At 64.7% G+C, this 6,000-nt stretch overlaps 1 pseudogene; it reads right to left on the bottom strand.

Annotated features, from left to right (window-relative positions):
* Positions 1-3,368: 3,368 nt before the first annotated feature.
* LOC142869144 (uncharacterized) lies at positions 3,369-3,491 on the bottom strand (annotated as a pseudogene).
* Between the last annotated feature and the right edge of the window lie 2,509 nt (positions 3,492-6,000).

Genomic DNA, 6,000 nt, shown 5'->3' with positions numbered 1-6,000 from the left:
CGGGCTCCGAGGGACGGGGGTGACGGGCCGGGCCGGGCGGCCGGGGCGGGGGGCTGTCTCTCTCTCCACACACACACACTCACACTCACTCACACTCACACAAGATGCGCCTCCACGGCTGGACCCGCCAAGGTGGAGCCCTCCCAGCCCCCCTCGTCTCCTCGCCTGGCCTCCTTCACCTACCCGCTGCCCACCCCCAGCGCGTCGCCGCCGCTGACTGCGCACGCGCGCACCGGCACCGGGCGCTCGCCCTTTGACCCCAGCCAGGGGCCGCCCTCCCCCACAACCCCTTTCAGCTGTGCCCCCCGCCCTGTGGGCGGGCTGCCGCCTATTCCCCCGGGCCAGGGCTGGGGCACAGCGCAAGGGGGAGGGGAGCGAGTGTATGGGGCATCTCTCTCTGGGGATGTGTCCCATGGGTGGGGTGGGGTGGGGTGGGGTGGCGTGGTTTGTGGGGCGCTGAAGAAATCAGTCCCCTCCATCTCCTACCTCTGGAAAACGCCCAAGCCCTTGGAGAACTGCCGGCACCGCGACCGTGGGGGCCGGGACCCTCCTCTGTGTCCTCCTGTGGCCCGGTCCAAGGGGCCTGGGCCTGGCCGGGGCTGCATTGGACCCCGACCACCCTGGCGTGTGGACTCGCTAAAAATCGGCGATTAGATATTGGATTCCAGCTTCCTTGAGGTCATTTCACTAATGAGTGCACCGGAAAGAGTTTCCTAATCCATCTGTGAGGGTGGCAACTGAAAGAGAATTTGAAAGCTGACAGAATAGGCGAGGGAAGGCATAGGAGATTTCCACACCCAGCAAGGAAGACTTTCCCGAAATGGAAGAAAGAAAGGAGCAAACAGAGACACCGGTAGCCCGCCCGGAAAAGAGTCTGCCCCTGAGAGAAAGTACCCTGACCAGGTTCACCCGTGGGTGGGTGGCCAGCTAGCGGCATTCAGAAGAGCGAGGCCCGCAGTCTGTGCGGAAGACACCTGCACTCGGGTGTGTGTGGCGGCACGATTCACAAGCAGCTCCAGATGTTAAACCAAGGAGAAGCCAGGGAGTTCCCAACGCCCCAGGTGTCCTCAGCCCACGACTGGCTGCTGTGGGAATGCGAAGCCCGGCTCCTTGTCTCAGAGCGGGACAACCAGGAGGTGTGACGTACACCCCGGGGTTCCCAGGAGGATCAGGCTGAAGCTGGGACTTGGCCTCAAAGTGTCCCCTCGCATGGCCACCCCCTTCCCCTTCCTGCTCCTCTACTCCTGGTGCCCCTCCATCCAGGGGCCAGACCTTAAAGAGTCACCGCAAGAGAATCCTGGTCCCCAAGGAGCCTTCTGGGGGACCGGTGCTGAGAGAGGTTGTGGGCATGGCCCGCTGGGGCTCTGCCCGACCCAGGGCTGAGAGATGCAACCTCCCAGCTCTGGGTCCCTGCAGGAAGCGTTGGCAAGCACAGGGCCGGTCCTCCAAAGGCCCAGGTGCAGGGAGCCCAGGCCAAGCAGCCTGTGGAAGAAGCCACTTGCCCTGCCACCCCGGGAACACGGCTGCAGGCCCCGGCCCTTCCCACCTCCTCCTCCTCCTCCTCTTCCCCCCCCCCGCCCCCCCCCCCGACATGGCACAGGGCTCAGAGACACCTCAGACTCTTGCTACCCAAAGTGCAAAGGGCATCAGTTGCTCCTCTAACCCCCCCCCCCCCCGCCCAGCAGACCGCGTTGTCCAGCCAGCCCCCGGGCCTCCCTGGGGTGCCCAGCACAAAAGCGCAGACACCCACCGGACCCTCAATCTCAGCTTTCGGATGTTTTTGCCACTCTAAGGACCCGCAGGCCAGCTGGGCCTTCGGGCAGGACAGAGAGCCCCGGAATCCGACGTGGAGAGCTGCGTGTACGTCCCCATCAGGAGGCGGTCCCCACCTCCGCGACTCTCCCCTTGCGGGGAGCGGCAGCCGCAGGGCCTCAGGGAAGACACCAGGCTGGGTCCCCGCGGCACAGCGGGGGCCCCGCACGCGACTTAGGGACGGCTGCTGGAGACTGCTGCGGCCACCCTGCTGCCGGGTTTCTGGAGGGCTTCCTGGAAGCAGCGTCCACACCAAGCCCTTGGAAGGCCCAGGCGACGGAGGAGCCGGTCAGGCAGGGGCCGAGGACGGTGAGAGGCCGGACGGGCGGGAAGGAGCATGTCAGGCAGGGGCAGAGGACGGTGACAGGCCGGGCGGGAAGGAGCCGGTCAGGCGGGGGCCCGGGACAGTGACGGGCCTGGGCCTGGCCGGGGAGGAGTGCGTCAGGCAGGGGCAGAGGACACGGGCTGGGTAAGGGTTAGGGTGACAGTTAGGGCACAATTCACACAATCGCAAAGATGTGGAAGCGACCCGAGTGCCCATCCATCCAGGAGTGCATTAATAAAATGTGGCGCGTGGACACCACGGAGTGCCATTGGGCTGTGAGGAGCAGCGGTGAGAGGGCGCCTCTCGTGTTCTCCTGGCCAGAGCTGGAACCCGTTCCAGTAAGCCAAGTATCCCAAGAATGGACACACGAGCGCCCCGTGAGCGCGCTCACCAGCAAATGGGTACGAACGGATGGACACCTAAGTGGACAGAGAGGAATCACCTTCATCATCGGGTGGGTGTCGGGCGGGTGGGGGGAGGGGAGGGGCATACACCTCCATTAGGAATGGGGTGGGTGCGCACCGACTGGGGGATGGGCGCACTTGAAGCTCTGACCCGAGGGGGGAGGCTGGGAGAGGGCAACGTACCCGACCTTAACATTGGTGCCCCCACAATACGCTGGAACAACATGAGAGGTAAATGAATAAGAACACAGGGGGGAGGGGGGCACGGGCAACACATGTCACCTGAATACTTGTACTCCCATCATCTGCTTGAAAAGAGAGAGAAAAGAAAATGCAATGAGAGAGGTAAGAGACACTTTTTAAAAATAACGACTCCAAAGAGAAAAGTAAAAGGAGGCCTGTGGAGCAGGTCTGGGTGTGACTCCGGATCCCCCAACATCAGCTGCCACCACCAAAGATTCCTACGTGGAGCCCATAGAACCCCAAAAGCAACGGGACGAGTTCTGGTCCCATACTCCCTCAAAATGACATCCTGGCCTCCTTCTGGAACTCCCTCCCCTCTCAGACTCTCAAGGTTTCCTCCAGCGTGTCGGTTCCCACAGAGCAGACCTTTGGTCTGAGACCTGACAGTCCAGATGCCACGCATGCTGCCGCGTGGCGGCGGTGTCGCGGCTTGGGACAAGAGGAGGCCCCACGGTGCGGGCTGGGGCGCCAGGCACCCCACGGCGGGCGCTGAGGGTGGGGGTGACCCCCACCCCGGGCCGCCGCCGCGCTCCCAGAAAGGGGACAGAACAAGAGGCAAAAAAAAAAAAAAAAGAAGAAGAAGAAGCCTACGGCACCCGGTATTCCCAGGCGGTCTTCTCCCATCCAAGTACTAACCAGGCCCGACCCTGCTTAGCTTCCGAGACCAGAGGAGACCGGGGGGCGTTCAGGGTGGTGTGGCCCTAGACGGCGGAGGGCGCCCCTGCCCCGCTCAAGATCCCAGCGTCTCTGCGCTTCCCCGCCGCCTCCTCCCGCCCCAGGCCCCGCGCCCGGCCGGGCCTGTTGAGTTCGCCGGCCGGGTCCGGCGGGCTCCGAGGGACGGGGGTGACGGGCCGGGCCGGGCGGCCGGGGCGGGGGGCTGTCTCTCTCTCCACACACACACACTCACACTCACTCACACTCACACAAGATGCGCCTCCACGGCTGGACCCGCCAAGGTGGAGCCCTCCCAGCCCCCCTCGTCTCCTCGCCTGGCCTCCTTCACCTACCCGCTGCCCACCCCCAGCGCGTCGCCGCCGCTGACTGCGCACGCGCGCACCGGCACCGGGCGCTCGCCCTTTGACCCCAGCCAGGGGCCGCCCTCCCCCACAACCCCTTTCAGCTGTGCCCCCCGCCCTGTGGGCGGGCTGCCGCCTATTCCCCCGGGCCAGGGCTGGGGCACAGCGCAAGGGGGAGGGGAGCGAGTGTATGGGGCATCTCTCTCTGGGGATGTGTCCCATGGGTGGGGTGGGGTGGGGTGGGGTGGCGTGGTTTGTGGGGCGCTGAAGAAATCAGTCCCCTCCATCTCCTACCTCTGGAAAACGCCCAAGCCCTTGGAGAACTGCCGGCACCGCGACCGTGGGGGCCGGGACCCTCCTCTGTGTCCTCCTGTGGCCCGGTCCAAGGGGCCTGGGCCTGGCCGGGGCTGCATTGGACCCCGACCACCCTGGCGTGTGGACTCGCTAAAAATCGGCGATTAGATATTGGATTCCAGCTTCCTTGAGGTCATTTCACTAATGAGTGCACCGGAAAGAGTTTCCTAATCCATCTGTGAGGGTGGCAACTGAAAGAGAATTTGAAAGCTGACAGAATAGGCGAGGGAAGGCATAGGAGATTTCCACACCCAGCAAGGAAGACTTTCCCGAAATGGAAGAAAGAAAGGAGCAAACAGAGACACCGGTAGCCCGCCCGGAAAAGAGTCTGCCCCTGAGAGAAAGTACCCTGACCAGGTTCACCCGTGGGTGGGTGGCCAGCTAGCGGCATTCAGAAGAGCGAGGCCCGCAGTCTGTGCGGAAGACACCTGCACTCGGGTGTGTGTGGCGGCACGATTCACAAGCAGCTCCAGATGTTAAACCAAGGAGAAGCCAGGGAGTTCCCAACGCCCCAGGTGTCCTCAGCCCACGACTGGCTGCTGTGGGAATGCGAAGCCCGGCTCCTTGTCTCAGAGCGGGACAACCAGGAGGTGTGACGTACACCCCGGGGTTCCCAGGAGGATCAGGCTGAAGCTGGGACTTGGCCTCAAAGTGTCCCCTCGCATGGCCACCCCCTTCCCCTTCCTGCTCCTCTACTCCTGGTGCCCCTCCATCCAGGGGCCAGACCTTAAAGAGTCACCGCAAGAGAATCCTGGTCCCCAAGGAGCCTTCTGGGGGACCGGTGCTGAGAGAGGTTGTGGGCATGGCCCGCTGGGGCTCTGCCCGACCCAGGGCTGAGAGATGCAACCTCCCAGCTCTGGGTCCCTGCAGGAAGCGTTGGCAAGCACAGGGCCGGTCCTCCAAAGGCCCAGGTGCAGGGAGCCCAGGCCAAGCAGCCTGTGGAAGAAGCCACTTGCCCTGCCACCCCGGGAACACGGCTGCAGGCCCCGGCCCTTCCCACCTCCTCCTCCTCCTCCTCTTCCCCCCCCCCGCCCCCCCCCCGACATGGCACAGGGCTCAGAGACACCTCAGACTCTTGCTACCCAAAGTGCAAAGGGCATCAGTTGCTCCTCTAACCCCCCCCCCCCGCCCAGCAGACCGCGTTGTCCAGCCAGCCCCCGGGCCTCCCTGGGGTGCCCAGCACAAAAGCGCAGACACCCACCGGACCCTCAATCTCAGCTTTCGGATGTTTTTGCCACTCTAAGGACCCGCAGGCCAGCTGGGCCTTCGGGCAGGACAGAGAGCCCCGGAATCCGACGTGGAGAGCTGCGTGTACGTCCCCATCAGGAGGCGGTCCCCACCTCCGCGACTCTCCCCTTGCGGGGAGCGGCAGCCGCAGGGCCTCAGGGAAGACACCAGGCTGGGTCCCCGCGGCACAGCGGGGGCCCCGCACGCGACTTAGGGACGGCTGCTGGAGACTGCTGCGGCCACCCTGCTGCCGGGTTTCTGGAGGGCTTCCTGGAAGCAGCGTCCACACCAAGCCCTTGGAAGGCCCAGGCGACGGAGGAGCCGGTCAGGCAGGGGCCGAGGACGGTGAGAGGCCGGACGGGCGGGAAGGAGCATGTCAGGCAGGGGCAGAGGACGGTGACAGGCCGGGCGGGAAGGAGCCGGTCAGGCGGGGGCCCGGGACAGTGACGGGCCTGGGCCTGGCCGGGGAGGAGTGCGTCAGGCAGGGGCAGAGGACACGGGCTGGGTAAGGGTTAGGGTGACAGTTAGGGCACAATTCACACAATCGCAAAGATGTGGAAGCGACCCGAGTGCCCATCCATCCAGGAGTGCATTAATAAAATGTGGCGCGTGGACACCA

The sequence above is a fragment of the Microcebus murinus genome, unplaced genomic scaffold (genome assembly GCF_040939455.1).
Source record: "Microcebus murinus isolate Inina unplaced genomic scaffold, M.murinus_Inina_mat1.0 scaf059_hap2_Mmur4.0, whole genome shotgun sequence".
NCBI lineage: Eukaryota > Metazoa > Chordata > Mammalia > Primates > Cheirogaleidae > Microcebus > Microcebus murinus.
The sequence above is the reverse complement of the archived record's forward strand: the minus strand, read 5'-3'. Positions and strand labels throughout refer to the sequence as shown.